Here is a 13,878-nt window from a genome sequence, read left to right as displayed (position 1 = left end):
CCCAGCCCAAGCCTAACCCCTCCATCAGGCCCTGATGAAGCTCCCTGCCCCCACGGTGCATCTCACATCCCACCCCAAAGTGGTCTTTCTGAAGCCGAAACAAGAGTGTGACTCTCTCCTCTGTGTGATTCCCCTCACTTGATGAATCCAGGCCTTGATCCATTCCATGTGATTCCAAGGTTCTCATTCTCTCCAGATCCCACTCACATGGCCACTGTCTATGCCAGTCTATATGGGCCTGTGGTGATCTCCTAAAATGAGGGTTATTTTATACACAGAGATGGGGTGAATGGTGGCCTCAAAAGATGTGTCCCCCCAGAACACAGGAACAGGGCCATATCTGGGGAAAGGGCCTTTGTAGATGTAGCTAGGAACTCAAGGTAAAGTCATCTAGGGTTCGGGTGACCTTGAATCCCACTGACAGAGTGCTTAAAAGAGATGAAAGAGGACACGGAGGAGAAGCCTCCTAAAGGTGGAGGCTGAGATGGGATGGAGGGAACCACAAGCCAAGGGGCCCCTGGAGCCCCTGAACCTGGAAAAGGCAGGGAGGACCCTATTCTGGAACCTCTGGAGGGACCTCAGCCCTGCACAACCTTGATGTCAGGTGTCTTGTCTCCAGGACTTGGGGAGGATGAACTCCTCTTGTTTTAACCCACAGAGCTTGTGATTATTTGTTAGAGAAGCTACAGAGCAGTCACACAGACCCTGATCTGTAGGATCCTAGATGTGTGGGTCTCAGTAAAGGCAGATGGAGCCTGGATTACAGAACCTTAGAGTCAGCACTGGATCCTCAGAAATGCTAATTCAGTAGCTGGACATCAGAATGTTGAGGGGTCAAATCTGAAGCCTGTCCCTAGGATCCCAACTGCACATGCCTCCCCAGGTTCTTACAGCTGTACACATGGTGCAGTAAGTACCTCTGTCCTGACTGAGGACATTTAATGTCACTGTTTACACCACTAATTAAGAACACACTAGTTACACAGGTGAAAATTCGGTTAGGATACTTACTACCAGGATGAACAATTCTGAAGATAGTCAGAGGTGGGGACTTAAGTGCAGCCAGCAGCCCTCCCACCGTCTCCCCACCTACTCCTCCACCCCCTGCCCAAGGAGTGTCCTCAGTGGAAATCTGGGAGACCATGTGGAGGCAACTCTAAATAAACGCTGGCTGACCCGCAGGCCAAATGCTCCTGAACCTCCTCCACCCTTCCCAGGAAAACACCTGAATTTGTGCAAAGACCCCGCAGGCTGGAGGAAAGGGCTTGGAGTCAACCCAGTGACAGCACGCTTGCCGAGTTGGCTCCCACAGGCCAGGAGGGATGGTCTGAAAAGGCCAGGGGTCTCCAAATGGAGGAAATAGGCTGCAAGTGTCAGAAATTTTTATCTCTGTCTTATGTGGCAGGAGGAAACTAGTGTTATATTTTTTCCCCTTCTCTATATAAACTTAAAAAGTGGTTTCTCTTAAAATGCTGTGTGGCCATAACACCTGGTTTCACCTGAACTTAACTTTTCTCAAACCTTGAGCTAACCGATGCATTTTTCTTATGGAAATGTTTGTCTTAAGCTGTGTTAATGTGCTATGTATTTACCCTAGACTCTGTCTTCAAGTCAGATCTGCCTAAAGTCTCAGAATCGACTTGACAAACCAGTATATTATATTCATACATTGTTCTCCTAATCTATGTTAATAAAACTATATATTTGTATGGAAATCTGCCTTTCTTCAGGATTCATGTCAATTGTTTTATGGCCCAGGATGATTCACCTGGTGCCACCATCATCTCAAAATGCAAGTTATGGGTGAGGTGCCTGGTGCCATTCTCTGAGTTTTGAGACATTTCCTTTCTTTAATTAGCAGACTGCTAGTAATGGCAAGCCACTCCAGTACTCTTGCCTAGAAAATCCCATGGATGGAGGAGCCTGGTAGGCTGCAGTCCGTGGGGTCGCTAAGGGTTGGACACGACTGAGCGACTTCACGTTCACTTTTCACTTTCACACATTGGAGAAGGAAATGGCAACCCACTCCAGTGTTCTTGCCTGGAGAATCCCAGGGAAGGGGGAGCCTGATGGGCTTCCGTCTATGGGGTCACACAGAGTCGGACATGACTGAAGTGACTTAGCAGCAGTAGCTATATATGGAGAAGAAAACGGCAACCCACTCCAGTGTTCTTGCCTGGAGAATCCCAGGGACGGGGGAGCCTGGTGGGCTGCCGTCTATGGGGTCACACAGAGTTGGACACGACTAAAGTGACTTAGCAGCAGCAGCAGCAGTAGCTATATAACATCGGTTAAAGACTAGCAGCAGGGTACTCTTTCTCCCCCCTTCTGATGTCTATGTCAGAAGCTTTCTCTATCTCTTTTATACTTTAATAAAACTTTATTACACAAAACTCTGAGCGATCAAGCCTTGTCACTGGCTCCTAGATTAAATTCTCCTCCAGAGGCCAAGAAACCTGACATCTTTCGTGGTTCAGTAACAACCTTTCAGGTCCTGATCCAGCGGGCTCTACTGGAAGCTTTCCATTTCCCTACCTGAGTTACCCCTCCTGTCCTCCTCTGGCTGCCTTTTATCTTGCGTCCTCACCTCTGCCTGGGAAAACTTCAAAAAGCAGGTATGGGTAACACATCCTCTTCCTTAGCAAGTGGCAGCCTGGCAATCCTGCAGAAGGTCCAGCAGAGCCCCAGGCAGACCAAACCACTCACAACACCATGGCCCCTCACTCCCTGTCACTGCAGCCTCTGAAAGCAGAGAAGATGGCATCAGGTAAAGCTGCAGTCACCCTCACTGCCTCGAGGGGGTATTTATGAAGACTTCAAACCAGTCACACCTGGGAAGGGCTGGGTGGCTGGATCAGGCTACCTAGGTCAGTCACTTGTTGTCCATCAGAGGCTTGTGGTTTCATAAAACTTGCTGTGCCATCTGGGTCCAAGGAACAGGTGTGGGTCATGAGGGTCAGAATGGACATGTGGCTGGAGCTCTGGCTTGTTTTCTAATAATTTTATCTGGCCCATGAGTGGGGGATAATTTCAAGAAGACCATTTCGGCTTGAGAGGAATACATGGGTCAGGGGAGAGGAGGGGGTGGGTGAAGACTGAGGCCCAGTGACCAGGTGCTGTGGAAGCCTTTAAAAAACCTGCTGGAAGGAGACCACACAGAGTGAAACCCCGGGTCACAAATCTATCCAGGAGCTGCTGCTTGTTAGTTCAGGTCCTGCTCTAAGGCACTCAGGATCAGCTTTAAGAAGTGGACTAGAGGGTGCTCTGCAATGAGGGCTCTGGGCACAGTTCCTGGGTGCTAAGTCCTGTGAGGTGCCAGCCCAGATGGGCCCCATGCCCTGGGAGAGACCTGCTCATGTGAGACCCATGGACTGTGGGATACCTGCCCATGAGAACCCCATCCTCCTGGGAGGGATGTGTGAATAAGTGTTCTCTCTGTGAAGCTGGCACAGAGTAGCTTTGTGACTCCCCTGTGGGCAGTGCTGGGATGAGATGGGAACCAGGACATGCTGGGGGCTCCTGAACCCCTGCCTGGGCCCATCCAGAGTGAAGAGGTCAGTAGGCAGGTGCTGGCCACTGCGCTGTGTGAGGGAGGTCCCAAGGGTACCTCTTGTTTCTTCTACTTGGCACCACGGAGGCCCGGGAAAAAGCAGACGGCCTGGCCCAGGCAGCTGGAGCTCCTGGTGAAGAAGGAATTCATAGGGCCTGGACTCCATCTTAGGCCTGTTCATGCTGATCATGCTCGGCCACCTTTCCTATGGACTTTGAACTTTTTGTTTAGTGCCTATAAAACCGATAACAGAGATAAGACCCCCTCCAGACAGGGGAACCTTAAAAATCATATCTAGGTTACTCATCGCCTAAGAGAAAACATACACTGATCACCCCTTCCTCCAGACAGGCCATAAATTTTTCTGTATCTATCGGAGTGTAACCTCGGGCTTATTGATTATTGGCTAACTGTTTGAGCACATAAGCACATAGCACGTGAATGATGGGGTTATTGGGATTGTATTTTTCTTGGTTTATGTAAGTCTCAAGGAATTTGGAATGATGGGTTCAGACACGTACACATGGGGTATAAAAGATTTTCACAAATGTTGGTTGGGGTCTTTGGCTAAGAGGAGACTTTGCCTTGAGCCCGCCAGTGTAATAAACTGCACTTCACTATCTGCATTGTCCTTCTGAGTGAGTTTGTTTCCCGGAACGCATGGCTACAACACTGGCAACTTTCCAGGGGATGTGAGAGGGAAGGACCAGGCAGAATGGGTGTGGGCACCCAGACAGAGTCATGGGGCTTGGGACCAAGGGGGCCTTTCTGGTCTGAGCTGGGAGTGGACAAGCAGATAGTGAATGCAATTTGGGAAAGTGGCCTTGGTGACATGAGACTGACCCTGCTTCAGAGTGATGAGCCTTCCAGATGATCCCAGAAACAGAACTGTCTTGCTGTTTACACTGTTTATTGCACCCATGGCAGGCAAGGTGTGAGCGAGGAAGCTGGAAGAAAACTCTAGGAACTGTAGAAAATCCAGACTTGTTTATTCTTTCCTAATGGTGCAGCAGCAGACACTGTTCACTTCTCTTGTGGTCGACACAGTAGTAACACAACCATAATGTGGCTGCGAGGGATTTTCAGATGGAGCTTATACAGGTTTACAGAACAAAAGTGGCCCATGGCCAAGCATGACAAACATGTGCGGTGCTGTAAGTGATCTCAGCTGCTACATAACCATATATTTACAAAATGCGGGTTGAGTGTGAGAGATCATAAGTTGAGAGAGCCTGACCACTGCCATCTTGGCTAATTTGTTCTTTCCCTACACAGGACTGTGAGAAAAGTCCTGATAAAAGAAGGTGAGTGAATCCTGCTAAGAGGAGGCTCTGTGAGCTGGCCCTGGGAGGGGGTGAAAGGGACAGATGTGGGACCTGCTGTGAATGGGCAGTTACCCTGGGTGGGCAGTGGGCACAGACCTCACTCTGTGGCCCCACATCTGTACTTCTGGGTGGGTTACTTTGCTTCTTGGAACCTCAGCCTCTTGGGCTGGTTGTGGGGTGATGGTGGCATGGACTGACTAGTAATTTGTTCAGGTCCTGGTAGAAAGTGGTCTCATGGAAATTGCACAGGACACTGTCAGTATGGGACTTGCAGCTTGTTTCCCACGGTCTGTCTTCAAGATCCAAAGAGCAAATACAAGCCAATGTGCAGCAGAGCCCAGGGATGGGCTCGGTTTGGTGGGTCTTCCTGTTTCCTGAATCTCAGAGGGAGCATGCTCTAGCAGGCAGTGGAAGCATGTGGACCTCAAGGCCAAGCATCCCCTGAGTCTAGTGTCTGGGCACCTGGGAGGCACATGGACCAGGCCAGTTTCCCCCTTGACTCTCTTCCTGCTCATAACATGCAAGGTGCAGGCTGTCAGTACAGAGAAACAGGTGTGGGTGAGAAGAGCACACAGGGAAGCTTATGTACAGCGTCATCCACACATGGAATGTGGGCTGGTGAGATGCAGGCAAGCAGAGGGGCAGGAGGTGGACCTGAGGAAGCAGGGTGGGGCTGGGGGTCCCTAGGAGGGGGTGAATCAAGCTTAGCCTGTGCTGGGCCTTGTACTCCGCTGGCATTCCCTCTCCTGGTCCCTGGGGAGGAGGAACAGAGCAGCGTTGGTGGAGTGGCCATTCTCGGCCCCAGGCCCTGTCAGCACTGGCCCTTCAGGCTCTGGGTCGGGGAGCCTGTGGAGTATGGGTCCAACTGTGCCCACAAGGGAGTCCCAGAGGACTTGGTGAGGAATCACTGGTGTGGTCATCACCTGTGCAGAAGCTTCCGAGCGAAGGTCCAGTGGAGCTCATGCCCTACACTTGGGTTTCAAGTCCACAGCACACATCAGCTTCTAGTGGCTCCATTTGTTTTCTAGAGACAAAGCAAAGTGCTAGTATGCAGTATGTCCACAGCCCGTTAAAATGCATGTCTGATCTGACTCCAAGTGCTGCTTCTGTGTCCTTCGCTACTGGACACCCAGCAGTCAGTATCACTGAGTCGTAACCTTCGGTGGTGTCAGGGAAGCGGGGGATGAGAGCACAGGGTCCAGACCACGAGGGGGAGGGGCCGTGCTGTCCACAGAGCTGGTGCTGTGGCTGTAGGTGCACTGTACCCACCACACAGGGAAGAGACAATTGTCCCCTCATATCATTACCAAATTAAGTCCCATGGGCACTGTTTGGGCCCTAGCCTGGCTGGGGCACTCTGCCTCAATGGGGAAGGTTTCTGTTCTCCATTCTGGTTCAAGCAGGCAAATAACAAAACCAAAACAGACACAGCACAAGCTTTGTTCAGAGGCCGAAGAACGGAGAAGTGGGAACTAAGTTCACAGATCAACTTATCACCTACCTAGACAGACTGGTTCAGTTTTAAAGAGTAAAGACAAAGGGAGGAGGAGTGAGGCTAACGCTGGGGAGGCATGTACATTTGTCCACTGGGGAAGGGGCAGGACTTTTCCGAGGGAGGGGATGTCACCTCCTTTTCATCATTTTTTGGGGCCATGATGTCCAGTCAGGGCACAAGTACATGTGATAATACAGCTAAATTAACATACAATGAGAGTGGGTCTTTTGGACGTCAGATTCATTGCCATCTTGGTCTCAGCTGGTTCCATCTGCTTTTTGTTTGTTTGTAGCTTCCTTTCTTATCTCTGTCACTTTGAGACTCATGTTAATTCCTGCTAAAGGTGGGGGTTGGAGGGTTGTGTGCAAGGACACTGTTGCAACAAAAATAGAAACGAGGCTTTTCCCTCTCTGGATAACAAGGAGAATAAAGTGAACAGGCTAGAGAAGAAACAAACTGACCTGAAAGACTTAACCACTCCTAGTTTTAACTGTTATTAATCTATAGTGTCTGTAATCAGATCTGTCCTTCACAAAGCTAACCTGTCACTCCCTGACACTAGGTAAATTACCTCCTGCATCTATCACCTCTAACTCTGCGTGAATTACATCCTGCCCCTGGTGTACATACCAACCTCCCCTTCCCCGCCCCACACTCCCCTGTAGCATTTCAATAACTCAGAGACAAATGGACCCAATTACCAGACAGCTAGACCCAATTATCAGTCTGGCTGACACCCACTGTGACTGTTTTGAAATAATGCAAGAAGAAGACTATATGACCTTCACTACTTTGATCTTAATCACATGCCCTGGACAGGGAACTCAAACTATAAGAGCCCCTCTGACTCCCAGGGCAGAGGATACAGTTCTTAAGGTACTAGCAGGCTCTGTTTTCCCCTTCGCATGTCAAAGAATAATAACCACTTTTATTCTTCTAAAACTCTGTCTCCATTTCTGTTTGGCATGGGTTCACAGAGAGACAAGAATTTTGGCATCAACCCCTATTCAGGGTAGGGTAATGGGTTTTGACCAAGGGTCTGGAGCAGCTCGGACAACACAATGAGGAGACTGAGATGGGCAGTTGGTTGGACACCTGCACTGAGCCTATGGCCAAATAGGGAGGTGGTGAGCAGGGGGCCTGTGGCCAGGGAAGGTTCTCACTGTTTACAGGGAAGGTGTGAACGTGGGTCCAGGTGCAGACTGTCTGCAGACACTGCTAGAGAACTCCTGACCTTTCCTGAGGATACTGGGTGGGGGCAGGGGATTCAGGCAACAGGGCAGACCTGCTCTGGATGCTTTTGTGGGGAAGCGGGGCGACAGCAACAGGGGCTCTGCCTGAAAAACCCCAGAACCACTCACAGATCACTGCTTCCTGTACAATGTCACAAACCTCCATCCATAGTTATTCAGGCACTCTGTCTATCACATCTAATCCCTTGAATCTATTTGATTTAGGTCATACCTGAATGGTCTAGTGATTTTCCCTACTTTCTTCAATTTAAGTCTGAATTTTGCAATAAGGAGTTTAGTATCTGAGCCACAGTCAGTTCCCAGTTCAGGTTCTTGCTGACTTTATAGAGTTTCTCCATCTTTGGCTGCAAAGAATATAATCAATCTGATTTCGGTATTGACCATCTGGTAATGTCCATGTGTAGAGTCTTCTCTTGTGTTGTTGGAAGAGGGTGTTTGCTATGACCAGTGCGTTCTCTTGGCAAAACTCTATTAGCCTTTGCCCTGTTTCATTTTGTACTCCAAGGGTAAATTTGCCTGTTACTCCAGGTATCTCTTGACTTCCTACTTTTGCATTCCAGTCCCCTATAATGAAAAGGACATCTTTTCTGGGTAATAGTCTGGGAACAATAGACTTGTTCCAAGTCAGGAAAGGAGTATGTCACCCTGCTTATTTAACTTATATGCAGAGTACATCATGTGAAATGCCAGTCTGGATGAAGCACAAGCTGGAATCAAGTTTGCCAGGAGAAATACCAATAACCTCAGATACACAGATGACACCACCCTTACGGCAGAAAGTGAAAAAGAACTAAAGAGCCTCTTGATCAAAGTGAAAGAGGAGAGTGAAAAAAGTTTGCTTAAAACTCAACATTCAGAAAACTAAGATCGTGGCATCCAGTCCCATCACTTCATGGCAAATAGATGGGGAAACAGTGGAAACAGCGACATATTATTTTTCGGGGTTCCAAAAATCACTGCAGATGGTGACTGCAGCCATGAAATTAAAAGATGCTTGTTCCTTGGAAGAAAAATGATGACCAATATAGACACCATATTAAAAAGCAGAGACATTACTTTGCCACCAAAGGAACACCTAGTTACAGCTCTGGTTTTTCCAGTAGTCATGTATGGATGTGAAAGTTTGACTATAAAGAAAGTTGAATGTAGAAGAATTCGTGCTTTTGAACTGTGGTGTTGGAGAAGACTCTTGAGAGTCTCTTGGACTGCAAGGAGATCAATCCAGTCAATCCTAAGGAAATCGGTCCTGACTAGTCATTGGAAGGAATGATGCTGAAGCTTAAGTTCCAATACTTTGGCCACCTGATGTGACGAACTGACTCATCGGGAAAGACCCTGATGATGGGAAAGATTGAAGGCAGGAGGAGAAGGGGATGTCAGAGGATGAGATGGTTGGATGATTTCACCTACTCAATCGACATGAAATTGAGCAAGCTTTGGGAGCTGGTGATGAACAGGAAAGCCTGGCGTGCTGCAGTCCATGGGGTCGTAGAGTCAGACACAACTGAGCGACTGAACTGAGCTCACTGATCAGCTTCAGAATCACTCCTGGTGTGGCAATGAGAAGGGGTGGCCCACCTACCAGAAATAAAGGAAGGTGTGGGGTCTGCAAGGCCACCTCACATAGGCACCTGATGGGAGGCTCCAGGGCTCAGCATAGGCTGGTTTGTTCACAGCTGAGACAGGTCACAGGGTGCAGTGGAGAGGCATGGGTGGGAGGGGCTCTGAGTTGGTCACTCATGACCCTGCATGCCCTCCTCACTCAAGGGTGTCCAGGGTGTCTCTTCCCCTAGTGACAAAGGGCAGAACCCTGACATTCACCCCCACCCCCGTCCCCCCAGGGAAGCTCACTAGAGACTTGGCACTTGACTTGGGTCTGGTCACGTGTTGGTGTCTTCCCTCACCCTCTAAAATGCCAGTGCCCCGAAGGGGAGCCAGGACTCAGCGTGAACCTCATGGCTGGTACAAACAGCATAGGTTCAGAGGGCTGCGCCAATGGGAGGGAGGCTTTACATCAGGGTAGAGAGCTTCCCACCAGCTGCATAAGCTTCCTGGGGCAGCAGTGGCAAATGACTACACACAGAGGCTGCAAACAACAGAAGTCTATCCTCTCTCAGTCTTGGAGACCAATGCCACACTTCCTCCAGAAGCTCCAGGGAAGTGTCCTTCCTTCATCTTTCCACTTCTGGGGCTCCAGGTGTCCCTGGGCTCATGACCAAATCTCTCCCATCTCTGCCTCTGTCTTGACCTTGTGTCTCCTTTGCATCTGTGTCTCTCAGAAGGATGCTGTCATCAATTTAGGGCCACCCTGATCCAGGATGACCTAATCCCCAGATTCGTAACCAATTATACTTGTAAAGACCTACTTTCAAATAAGGTTCCAGTCACAGATCCTGGGCTCATGACATGGGCATAGTGTTTTGGAGCACCCCCCCCCCCATTTACCCCACTCTAGCACCCAGTTCCCAGATGCCAGCCTGCCTTCCTCAGGACAGCACTCAGGTTGGTGATGTTCTGTCTTTCTGCATGGAGGCATCTTTCATTTGTAACTGTAACTTAGTAGGGTTGAGTGGGGGGCCCTGCTGGTTGACATCCTGGTCATTCTAGTGGCCACACTATATGTGGGAGCATGGCCAGGGCTCCCTGTGCATACTCTACACTGACCACTCAGTGGTCAGGTACCTGCACGGGTTGGACTGGTCCTTGCACCACTGCACCTTCTCGGATATCATGGAACGTGGTGTGTGGGCCTATGGCCAAGATGTGTGGACCTGCCTGAATGCTGGGAGCCTTCCTGCCTGCCCTGTGGCCTCCAGCCTGCCCCTTCACACCCCCCCCCACAGACCCTCCAGTCCTGCTGTGGAAACCCTCATCCAGTCGTGGACCCCTGTGCCTGCCATGGAGACCCCCCATCCCATTGGCCCTGAAGAAACTTGCTGGTAGGGGTGAGAACTTGGGCATGAAGAGGACAGGGCAGTGGCAAGCCTGGACTCCAGGCCTGCAGATCAACCTGCTTCTGTCCTATCCAGGTCAGTGCTCACTAAGAAGTCTACAGAAGACAAGTCATGGATCCACCTGCATGTAAAGAAAAACCCAGAGTTAAAGAGCCTACCAGCAGAGTGGAGGAGACCAAGCAGAAGTCAGCCCAGCAGGAGCAGAGGCAGACAAACAGCAGGGGTCTGTGCCCTCAAGAGCTGTGACAGGACTGGGGTGTCTCGGGAGCAGCTTGGTGGCTTCTGTGAACAGATACAGCCTCCTGGAGAGTGAGCCAGCCCTGTGTCCAGAGCACATGGGGCCCTGGAGGCTTGGTTTTTGAATGTGTAACCAGTCTCGAGTTAAGACGTCCCATTTGGAGCTTTACACAACTAGACAAGAAGGCGTTTATGTTATGAAATTAAAAGACGCTTTCTCCTTGGAAGGAAAGTTATGATCAACCTTGATAGTATATTAAAAAGCAGAGACATTACTTTGCCAACGAAGGTCCGTCTAGTCAAGGCTATGGTTTTTCCCGTGGTCATGTATGGATGTGAGAGTTGGATTGTGAAGAAGGCTGATCGCCGAAGAATCGATGCTTTTGAACTGTGGTGTTGGAGAAGACTCTTGAGAGTCCCTTATACTGCAAGGAGATCCAACCAGTCCATTCTAAAGGAGATCAACCCTGGATGTTCATTGGAGGGACTGATGCTAAAGCTGAAACTGCAATACTTTGGCCACCTCATGCGATGAGTTGACTCACTGGAAAAGACTGTGATGCTGGGAAAGGTTGGGGGTGGGAGGAGAAGGGGACGACAGAGAATGAGATGGCTGGAGGGCATCACCGACTCTGTGGACATGAGTTTAAGTGTACTCCGGGGGTTGGTGATGGACAGGGAGGCCTGGCGTGCTGTGATTCATGGGGTCGCGGAGAGTCGGACACGACTGAGCGACTGAACAACAACAACAACAACAACAACAAATCAGTTAGCACCTCGGAACCAGGACCTACCCGAGGGAATTTCTCATGAACAGAGACCAGGCCTGGGAACTGAGGGAGTCGGCCTCTTAGTGATGCACTGTGGCTAGAATGCTTCATTCCTGGGAGGTCGTACAGACTCAGCTAACATCCACCCGAGGTCTCTTGTCCCTCTGGTTGACGGGCCCCAAGACCTCCCCTCCCTCCAAGCGCTTTTCTCAGAAGCTCCCAGAAGTCCCTGAAGCTATTATACTTGGGGTTAGTTATGGTGAAGGATGCAGAGTAAAATCAGCGAGGACAGAGGTGAGGAGCAGGGTCCAGTCTCCTCGCCTGTGGCAGCCTGGAAGACCACCTGAGTCCCAGGGTGCAGGGTTTACTGGGCTCTGTCACAGCAACATGGGGCCACCACGTGCCTGATCTTGGCGTCCAGACCCAGTGGGGAACACAGGAAAAGCTACCATGCACCATGCCATCAGCACAGACCAGCCTGGAGCGAGGTCCAAGGAAAAGGACACTCCTGTAAGACTCAAGGTGACCTCTGGAGCTAGGAACAGAGGCCTGACCTCTTGGTGTGTAGGTGACCCCACACCACAAAGGCCCTGGTGCATTGCTCATTCTGAGTAGTCAGCGTGGGTGTAAATGGGTCAGCCAGTGCCCATGTGTCTCAGCCTGTCACCGCTGACTACACTGCCTCGCTCTGCTCACAGAGTGAGGCCAACAGAGGGACAACAGGGTGGGAACAAAGCCATGTCATGGCAGGCTGGGTAAGAAAGGGTCCCAGGAGTGAGAACTTGGCTGCCCTTGCCTGTGAGCCAATAGCAGACATCCACCCTTATGACAGAAAGCGAAGGGGAACTACAGAGCCTCGTAATGAAAATGTTCATGAAAAAGTTGGCTTAAAGCTCAATATTCAGAAAAATAAGATCATGGTATCTGGTATCATCACATCATGGAAAATAGATGGGGAAACAGTGGAAGCAGTGAGAGACTTTATTTTCTTGGTGCCCAACATCACTGTAGATGGTGAACGCAGCCATGAAATTAAAAGACGCTTGCCCCTTGGAAGAAAAGTTATGACCAAACTCGACTTCATATTAAAAAGCAGAGACATTACTTTGACAACAGAAGTCCATCTAGTCAAAGCTGTGGTTTTTCGATTAGTCATGTATGGATGTGAGAGTTGGACTATAATCTCTTTAACAAGTGGTGCTGGAAAAACCAGTCAACCACTTGTAAAAGAATGAAACTAGAACACTCCCTAATACCATACACAAAAATAAACTCAAAATGGTTTAAAGATCTAAATGTAAGACCAGAAACTATAAAACTCCTAGAGGAGAACATAGGCAAAACGCTCTCCAACATAAATCACAGCAGGATTCTCCAGGACCCACCTCCCAGAATATTGGAAGTAAAAGAAAAAATAAACTAATGGGACCTAATTAAAATTAAAAGCTTCTGCACAGCAAAGGAAACTATAAGCAAGGTGAAAAGACAGCCTTCAGAATGGGAGAAAATAATAGCAAATGAAGCAACTGACAAATAATTAATCTCAAAAACATATAAGCAACTCCTGCAGCTCAATTCCAGAAAAGTAAATGACCCAATCAAAAAATGGGCCAAAGAACTCAACAGACATTTCTCCAAAGAAGACATACAGATGGCTAACAAACACATGAAAAGTGCTCAACATCACTCATAATCAGAGAAATGCAAATCAAAACCACCAAGAGGTACCATTTCACACCAGTCAGAATGGCTGCTATCCAAAAATCTACATGTAATAAATGCTGGAAAGGGTGTGAAGAAAAGGGAACCCTCTTACACTGTTGGTGGGAATGCAAACTAGTATAACCACTATGGAGAACAGTGTGGAGATTCTTTAAAAAACTGGAAATAGAACTGCCATATGACCCAGCAAACGCACTCCTGGGCATACACACTGAGGAAACCAGAATTGAAAGAGACACATGTACTCCAATGTTCACTGCAGCACTGTTTATACTAGCCAGGACATGGAAGCAACCTAGATGTCCATCTGCAGACGAATGGATAAGAAAGCTGTGGTACATATACACAATGGAGTATTACTCAGCAATTAAAAAGAATACATTTGAATCAGTTCTAATGAGGTGGATGAAACTGGAGCCTATTTTACATAGTGAAGTAAGCGAGTAAGAAAAATACCAATACAGTATACTAACACATATATGTGGAATTTAGAAAGATGGTAACGATAACCCTATATACAAGACAGCAAAAGAGACACAGATGTATAGAACAGTCGTTTGGGCTCTATGTGA

General features: G+C 48.9%; 1 pseudogene; it reads left to right on the top strand.

Annotated features, from left to right (window-relative positions):
* Positions 1-10,688: 10,688 nt before the first annotated feature.
* On the top strand, positions 10,689-10,890 carry LOC148777536 (small vasohibin-binding protein pseudogene; annotated as a pseudogene).
* Positions 10,891-13,878: the final 2,988 nt, after the last annotated feature.

Source organism: Moschus berezovskii, chromosome 6 (assembly GCF_049115385.1).
Source record: "Moschus berezovskii isolate FMDL1 chromosome 6, NW_MosBer_1.0, whole genome shotgun sequence".
NCBI classification, from domain to species: Eukaryota; Metazoa; Chordata; class Mammalia; order Artiodactyla; family Moschidae; genus Moschus; species Moschus berezovskii.
This window is presented reverse-complemented; position numbering and strand designations above follow the sequence as displayed.